The 9521-nt window shown below is 33.3% G+C and overlaps 3 non-coding genes and 2 pseudogenes across 3 annotated transcripts; 3 read left to right on the top strand and 2 right to left on the bottom strand.

Moving 5' to 3' along the window:
* Positions 1-2326: 2326 nt before the first annotated feature.
* On the top strand, positions 2327-2445 carry LOC119571378. Its single transcript, XR_005228580.1, has one exon. It is a non-coding gene; the product is annotated as a 5S ribosomal RNA (ribosomal RNA).
* Positions 2446-3655: 1210 nt separating this feature from the next.
* LOC119571383 lies at positions 3656-3774 on the top strand. Its single transcript, XR_005228585.1, has one exon. It is a non-coding gene; the product is annotated as a 5S ribosomal RNA (ribosomal RNA).
* A 678-nt stretch (positions 3775-4452) lies between these two features.
* On the top strand, positions 4453-4570 carry LOC119571385 (annotated as a pseudogene).
* Positions 4571-6890: 2320 nt separating this feature from the next.
* On the bottom strand, positions 6891-7043 carry LOC119571386 (annotated as a pseudogene).
* A 2274-nt stretch (positions 7044-9317) lies between these two features.
* LOC119571379 lies at positions 9318-9521 on the bottom strand. Its single transcript, XR_005228581.1, has one exon. It is a non-coding gene; the product is annotated as a small nucleolar RNA U3 (small nucleolar RNA).

Here is a 9521-nt window from a genome sequence, read left to right as displayed (position 1 = left end):
TATGTAAGAAAATGCACGATATACAAGTAATATATTAGATATTGAGTAAAATGATCTTGAATACGGTTATAAATCTGTGTTCACATGCAATCAATTTCGGCACTTCTTGCTGTTATCGATTTGTTTTATGTTGGTATTATCAGTCTTCAAAATATCAGTATTCGTAAATGGTTATTACTAGTAATTTCTCATCATTATCACCATCATTTATCATCCTTTAGAATGTTATAACTATATCAACATCATCATTGCTACTCTTTACATACATTTGCAAATTTCAATGCCATGCATCAGAGTCACATCAATGAGATCATACTAACATCAACCAGTCCAACACTTAAGGGAGTAAATCCAATAATGGTTAATGATTTACCAAATTCTGCTAGACTTCTATCACGTCTTTGTGCCATAATACTCTATAAAGAATTAATGGTTTTGCAACTATTACTCAAACACTTGGGGAAAGGCAAAGACATTTTTACATTATATATATACAAACAAATATACTTTGTATAACAATCCAATTAATGAAACTACAGCCGCGACTTTTTAAAAATTTTATTTGCTGCCTGGATATTGATATTATCTTATTTCTATCATTTTTTCCACTGTTCTTTTGCAGATATCAGTACTTGTATTTTTACTATTATATTCATGCGATTACTACTAAATTCGTTCTATCTTCTCCCTCTTTGCAACGGTAAATTTGCTTTACTGTTTGCTTGACTGAAGCATAATTTTTCATTGAGTTCTTTAGGCAAATATGTATGGCTTATATAGCAATATAATAATGCCAAAAGTATTCGAATGTATGGGTGACATAAAATAACTATCTACACTGTTGACTTTTTCTCCTTTGTTGGAAATTTCTTTACTCTCCATGCAGTACCACATGATCACTAAGGCAAGCAAATTAATTAGGGTCACTATTCATTTATGCAATGGAACATGCATGATTACTCATGTGATTCTCTTTCGTAATAAATCTCAGTCATGCTTCTAGAGATATATGATAAGATCAACTACACAGGAATGGTGATTTGGGATTCAAATCCTGTTTACATTGTAACTTTACATTCTCTAGTCATATTTTTCTCTTTTCATCACCGATTCCTACATAATAAGCGATATAAAACAAATTCTAATCAGTGTTGCCAACGTAGGTCCAGAATTTCACTGTGACCTGAGTTTCTGTGTTTGTTAATAGAAATCCATAAATCTAGTATTTTTCCTCAATTAATCTAGTATGTATTTTTTTTTACTAAGTATTTGACCATCAACTCGTAACACAGACACGTCTATTAGCACGGTGCATTCGTTCAGTGCATCAGTCGCATCTAGCTGTTTTCTACTAGAGCCCTTTCGCCATAGCCACTCTTACTTGCTCACACACGAGGGAAAATAACTTCTGAGGATAAGGAAACCCATTGTGGATGGAGAGTCGAGAATACTCCGCCACGAAAAAAAGGCTAACCACTGTAAAACAAATGTTCTTATTTGTATGATCTTAACTACATATAAGAGGGCCTAAATGACTTCTTTATGCGGTTAGTATTATCATTTTACCAAGAGACAGTGATATTACCATAATTGCTATATTTCATTTTGTCGAATATTAATTCACTAATCATCGTTACTGCTCGGGTATCATTATCACAATGATACTACATTTTTCGAATTATGATCAATAATATTATTACCGTATCTTGATATATGCTAATTATGATTTATATTTACATTTAAGTATCGTATTACCATTATCATGACAACAACGACTATGTTAATGACAGTAATTATCATAATCTAATAACAATAACGATGATGAGAATAATATATTGAAAATGCTAGTATAATCATAACGAAACAAATAAAAAAAAGATAATAACAAGAACAATAGCGGCAAAATGTTTTATGAAAGCACTCAAATTTAGATTCAATAATAATCGGTATTTTTGCTTATGGTTAGCTATATCGTTTATCTCTGTGCAAGAGATGCAGTAGAATGAGTACACATTAAAAATCATATAAAATATCATATTACTCAATTTCTTATCATTACTTCTACATCTTGTATTCTTTACAAAGTTGCACAGCCAATAATTAGTAAAAGCTTACAGCAGGTGCAAAACTGGTGACAATAATTAGAATTGCCAATAACTCCCGATAGTAGTCGATTGTGACTGATGTTTACATTATGGAAAAGTCTCATGTTATGATTGGAATGTCATTGTCATGAAGTTTGATGCAAAACTAAAATATACATTATATTAGGATGTATAAAAATGACGAGCACGACAGAAAAGTGGCTAACGTTTATCAATACTTTGCCAACGATCATACCACGTTGAAAGCACCGCTTCTCGTCCGATCAGCGAAGTTAAGCAACGTTGGGTCTGGTCAGTACTTGGATGGGTGACCGCCTGGGAACACCAGATGCTGTTGGCATTTTATTACATATGTTAAGTATGTTTGGCACTACTCGGATGGGTGACCACTTGAAACACAAATGTTATCTTCATTTTACTATTTTTCAAGAACGCTCTTTAACTTCTTCATTTTCTTGTACTAGTATGTTATATGTCACCCCAAGCGGCGGTTTACAGAGGCCATCTTAGTTCTGATTAATTAACTCATGGTAGGGCGGGTCATTTATAGAAAACAGATTCTTATTTTTATCATGGTAGGACGGGTGAATTATATAAAATAGATTTATTTCTTTTTTCGGATGGGTGTAGAAAACAATACATCATATTTACGGGATAATCACTATGAGAAACACACAGTATAACGCTGTCTAATATCCGAGCAAGATAAAACAGATTTAGAAACTATATGAAAATATTCAAAAAAGAAAAAAAAGAAAAGAAAAGAAGAAAAAAAAAAACATGCACAACAGGAAACTACATATTAAGATAAGTGAAACAGCTCGAAAACATGTCAACGACCTTGTAACGTAATAATTTACTCTTCATCCCTATCGGCAACTGGTTTAGCTATAATTATCATGATCATAGATATCTTAATTATTTGTATCATTAAGATATTTTTGGTCACAATGCTATTGTTTTTTCTAATTATTGTTTACTAATTCTCATTAGTAGTAGGATTACAGTCATAACCAGTTTATCAACAACACTTTTATTATAACTTTTTAAAAATTATCATTAATATTGTCAGTACCATAACAATAATGCTTTTGAAAGCAAAAATTATCACATGTTTAAAGACTGATTAATGATAGTGATAATGACAAAATTACTAGGAAGAAGAATTATACAAATACAATTACAAATATTGATAATACCAACAAAAGAAGAGACACAGTAATAGCAAGAAGTTATATGAAAGCACTCAAGATTCAATAATAATCTGAATTTCTGTTTATTATTATCTATAATATTTAACTTTTCCTATTAACAGTAACGATGTGAGAGTTAGGGATGCGTGTGTACACAAATTTATTTATTCAATATATTATGTATTACTTGTGTACCCTGCATTCTTTACAGAATTGCACAAAAAAAAGGAAGAAGCTTACTAAAGGTGCTTAAAAGTTGTGACAATTGAGTTCAAATTGCCTATACTCCAATAGTGGTGATTAATATTCATTAGAAATGAGTATTGATTAAAGCTGGTTAATGTTAAAACACCACACGCCAACGATCATACCACGTTGAAAGCACCGCTTCTCGTCCGATCAGCGAAGTTAAGCAACGTTGGGTCTGGTCAGTACTTTGATGGGTGACCGCCTGGGAACACCAGATGCTGTTGGCACTTTATTATATAAACTAAATATGCTAAGCATTTCATTACTATTTTAGCAACTCTTCTTACATTTATATAAACAAATCAATTGAAATTATACTTCAGTCCATGGAAATTAGAGTAAAAATCATCGCCGTCGGAGCGAAGAAAACGAATAGAACTCATAGATGTAACAAAAGCAAATGCAATTCTCCATTCTAAACATTTTATTAAGTTTCTGATACTAATATATATATATAATATATATATCACAATTAATTTTAGCAATATATTTGGCATCAGGTTTGAAGATTTGGTTCTGTAGATCGTTTGATTTCAGAAAACACATTTATTTCACTTTCGTTAGATGAATGTTGAAATCAATGTATTATATTACTGGATAACAGTCACAAGAGAAGCACACAGCACAACATCTCGTATCTCCGCGCCAGACAAAGCAGATCTAGAAACTGCATATGATAATTTTCTAAACAAAACTTACACAATAGGAACTACATATTTAGGACCAGCGTGCACAAAGAAAGAGCTGACCTAGTTAGAATTGCCTGTACTCCGCCAGTGACGATTGTTACATTGATGGCTTGAACGTCATTGTAATGAAGTTTGATGCAAAAACAAAAGACGCATTGTTTTTATGAAAAGTCAATGAACACTGAAATAAAACTGGTTAATGTTAAATATATAATCGCCATCGATCATACCACGTTGAAAGCACGCTTCTCGTCCGATCAGCGAAATTAAGCAACGTTGGATCTGGTCAGTACATGGATGGGTGACCGCCTGGGAACACCAGATGCTGTTGGTATTTTATTGTATATCAATTATTGTATATTATTTCAATACAATTTATAGCAACTCTTCTTATATTTGTATAGAGAAATCAATTGATATTTTACTTCAGTCAATAGCAAATAGTGAAAAGTTATCGAAAAGAGGGAGAAGTATAACGAAAATTGATAGTATGAATCATAGAGGTAACTAAAGTAAATGCAATTCTATTTTAATAAATTTCTCATAATAAAAACATTTTGTTTTAGAAAGACAAAAAAATGAAGCTGTAACTAGTATATTAAGTGTATTAGTAACAATTATATTAGTAATGATATATACAAAAGAACAATAAGAATATGATCGTAATAAAGATAGTCTAAAAAAAGAGCTTTGGTTCGGTCTTCAGGGCCGAAAAAACTTAAAAAATGACTGAGTCGTCTGCGTATAATCTTATGAATGAAAATTGAAATGTATGTCCACTGCCATAAATATACAAACTGCTAATTCATTCGCCAACGATAGTAAGCATTTGGTTGGAAATACCACACGCTTCTTTTTCGGTAGAAAATCAATAAATTATATTCAAGGTTAACAAGCACAAACACAAGCATACAACACACACTAGGCCAGTCTCCGCGCTAGATAGATATAAAGAATTATATATTAAATATTCCAAACAAAAATTGCACAACACGAAATGCACAGTAAGGTAGTGACAGATAGAAAGCTCGAAAAATGTCTATATGGAGGAACAACAATCTTCCCTATTTCTAATTGGTTTTCTCATAATTATCATTATGGTTATCATTACCGTAATTACTGATATCATTAAGCTGGCCATTATCACGATTATTAAGTATTTTCATGTTAATTTTAATCTAATTAATAATTTACTGATTACGACATTTTTGGTAGGATTACAATTTCTAATTTTCTTAAAGAAATTATCATCCATAATATAACCAGTATCATTGACATGGTCAACAGACAGATAAAGCAAATGTAGATATTGTAAATGAAAATATTCTATGCAAAAACTTCCACATAGGAAACTACATAATAAGAGAAGTGACAGATATAAAGCTAATAAACATGTCCACGACACTGAGGCACAATAATCTACGTCTTCCCCATCCGTGATTGGTTTTGTTATAGTTATCATTAGATCATCGTTATCGTAATTACTGATATGATTAAGAAGGCCATGATAACCATTATTACATTTTTTGCTTCCATGATCACTATCACTAGTTTATCTATTTATTTATTTACTAATTATCATTACTAATGTAGATTACAATTATGATTATTATCAGTATTGCTTTATAACTTATCATCAATAATATTATCACCAGTATCTCCGATATCATTATGATTTACATTCATCATTTTAGTTAAGAGATGGGCAGTATCGTGATACATATATCGATCGATGCTTTTGTATTGGTACCTGTATCCCTTTAGCGATTCAATATCTGCATCGTTTATCGGTATCGCTTGGGTGTTTTTCTCAAATGTAACGAAAAAATGGTACATCGATACATTTACATTGCAATTTTTTAAAAGACCGATTCTTTGTATTATATATATATATATACATATATATATATATATATATATATATATGTATATATATGTATATATTATATATATATATATATATATATATACATATATATATATATATTATATATATATATTATATATATATATATGTATATATATACATATACAGCTTTGCATTGTTCACATCTATTTTGTCATGAAATGGCAATCAAGGCTTGCCCTTCAAAATACCCATAATGTTGCCCCCAAAAAAACCTGCATATAGCTTGACAGATTACTAAAATAATTTGTTATGCTAGTATGAATACTACCATGATAATGAACTGAAATTTTCTGTATTTCAGTATTTAACTCGTTTACGAAATACATATATATCATCGAACAAGTTATATGTAAAATTTCCAATGGGCTGGTTGTACAAATTAACCAAATATATAGAAGTAAAGAGAGACTAGGTTAGCCTCGGCGACCCGTGAGTTCGCTCATGCGAAGCGATGACTGCCATGCCAGGGCAGCGCGAACCACCGATGGCGCGGGGCCTCCCTTACCGACCTTTGTCCTCTTTCTCCTCCTGTAAGCTATGCCCCCAACTTTTACCCCGCATGTTAGGTTAACCCCAACTCTTTTCTCTCTTACTAAATCATCTTCTCGATCCCACCCTTATCCTTCCCTCTCCCATCTTGTTTCCTACCCGTAACGGGTCTTTTCTTTTAACTTTACTTACTTACTAACTAGACTAGGTGGACAAGTGGATCTAATACACTTTTCGGTAAAAATTAAAGGTTATAAGGGGGATAGCGCGAACGGAGTCCCCCGCTTACAAAAATTGCGCACACATTTGGGTTAATCGCAAGGGTCAGCGACACCGGAGTGCAATGGTGAGCCTCGTCTTTGGAGAACCGCCTTCGTGATCACGGTATCTCCCTGTGCCAGGTAAGTATGCTAAAACTACCCACCCGCCCGACCCACCATCGCTCACACTCAGAACCTCACACCATCTACAATACTTTATACAGATAACAAATTTACCTTTGCTTTTCTAAAGAAACTCCAGTGAATGACACAATTACATTTCAAAACTAAGTTAGAAACAAAAACGTTCACATGCAAGGCATTATATGTGAAACTATCCTGTACATATCGTCAGGTGAATAAAAAGCTCCTCGCGCAATTAATTATATCATTCTATATGACATTTACCAAGTCCGCGTTTTTTTCAATGTTCGTACGCATACTGATGTGTGCGTACACAACACACACATATACACATATATCCATAAATACCGATGGATATACATGTTCGCATAAATGTAATATTCAGACGATTTAAATGTACACGCGGATATATGCTATTCAGATCTTAATTATATTTATACGTAACACTAATATCACTCTGGAAGGTATAGTCTAATTTAGACTATAACTATTTTAGATATATTTACCAATTTTCTGAAATATGGGCAAGTGCTATGGGCCTGCTTCAACTTAGCCGCGGATCAGCCCGGTATTCCAGTACCTGCGGGATTGGTCCACTCCCTCCAGGGAAAATATTCCATTTATTAAATCAATTATTAACATTTGCAGGATACCAACGTCCCCTCTGTAAATAGGAGTAGGTGACGCTTTACGGCATTCCTACACTGTTGTCGGAAATCGACAAAGTAATACAGTAATTCCAAAACTGATCCATTCCCTCCAACGGGGATTTGTATAAACTGTTTGGGTTTCCATTTATGTCTGTTGCGTTATTTCTGTCAAAAATGAATAGTGTCAAACTGGGTCCCTACTACATCCGGATTAATCTACTCATAATCAAAATATAAACTAATTCATCATATGAACTTAGTGCCACAGGTATATTATCTATAATATTACTATCATATCAAATTATGTGTCTGTAAATAAAAAATCTTTTTCTACTCTGTGCCACCTTGACTTCATCATCTACAGTGCATATCAAGTGCAAGATAGAAACACATTTTAAAACATTTTTATAAAGAAATGCAAATACAAGGGCTTGAACCACTCTGTCCACAGAACACCAGAACCATAATCTACAATAGCTTTCATAGAATGTACATTGGTAATTGTTTCATTCTCTTTGAAGAGGATATGAACTAATTGAAAAATTTATATGCATTCTCAATATTTGACATTAGCTACTTTCTAAATAGCTGATATCAAAAAGGCTTCCACAAAAGAGTGACGCTTTCCAGATTTGCTTCCTCGTTGCCGATCGGTGAAATAATGCAATTCAATTTAGACAATATGTAAACATATTGTGGAGTAACCCCCCCCCCCTAAAACACATGATATTAAACGGATTTCTGAGAACTGGAGATTTACTAGGGTCTTCCTTTACCTCCGCCATGGATCGGAGGTATTGCAGTACCTCAATGGTTGATCTACAGTACTGTCTCTAGGAGCATATTAACATGAAATTTATGAAATAGTTGATATTGTAAAATCAAAAATGTTAGTATCACCTGAAATTTGGAGTGTGTGAAAGACCTTCCCACTCCATGAGACATCTAAGCCTCCACAAACCTTCAAGTGCATAAGATGAAGTAATGTAGTAATGGATTTTTTAAATAGAAATAGAAATACCCTCCATTACGAAGACTCAAACACTGCGTATTACTCAGAGAACCAAACCACTAGATCACACGATCCACTAAACAGAATCGTCAAGCTTGATATGCTATGATTGTCACATCATGTTCAACATTGAACATTTGACAAGTTTACGATTTTATATTACTTTGCCTGGATTGGCAGTTTATTAGTATTCCATACTATTTTGTAATGTTCTATTAATCTGTTTACACATTATTATCGTCTACTTCCAGGACGCATGGTATATATATTCGTGTCCGTTGTTAAGCACGATTTCCGACTCATCCAGACTTTCGCGTTACTGCTGCTACCGAGTCACATATTTACATGAAGTAAAAGGGGTTACAGAACTCAAGGAGGTAATTAATAACTGCAATAGTAATACAACAATAACACTGGTAGTGACAATGGCATTACTGATAACAATGGCATCAAGAGTAGACAAAACATTTAACAGAAATTTGGCTTAAACACTCAAGTCAGTTCTTGGATTTTGAAATCCACGATGCAGAAAGCTTACACCTTTTTATAATAAGAGTTTTTCCTCCTTTTCAGGAGTTGTCAAAAGTTCAAGAACACTTCTTGTGGATTGATGTTCAACCACTCAGCTTGTGTGATCCTCCTCTCAACATCGGTAAACCGAGTCAGAACGGTCATCAAATCTCTCAAGCACAACGCTTGAGAGCCGCTTCCCGCTCAGAGGATTACACTAACAGTCCTCATCGTGGTTGAACATATTCCGAGAATCTCGGCGAGAAACCCGGCAATCGCACTATAGAAGTGATCCTATAAAGTATGATCAT

Source organism: Penaeus monodon, unplaced genomic scaffold (genome assembly GCF_015228065.2).
Source record: "Penaeus monodon isolate SGIC_2016 unplaced genomic scaffold, NSTDA_Pmon_1 PmonScaffold_6095, whole genome shotgun sequence".
Classification (NCBI taxonomy): domain Eukaryota; kingdom Metazoa; phylum Arthropoda; class Malacostraca; order Decapoda; family Penaeidae; genus Penaeus; species Penaeus monodon.
This window is presented reverse-complemented; position numbering and strand designations above follow the sequence as displayed.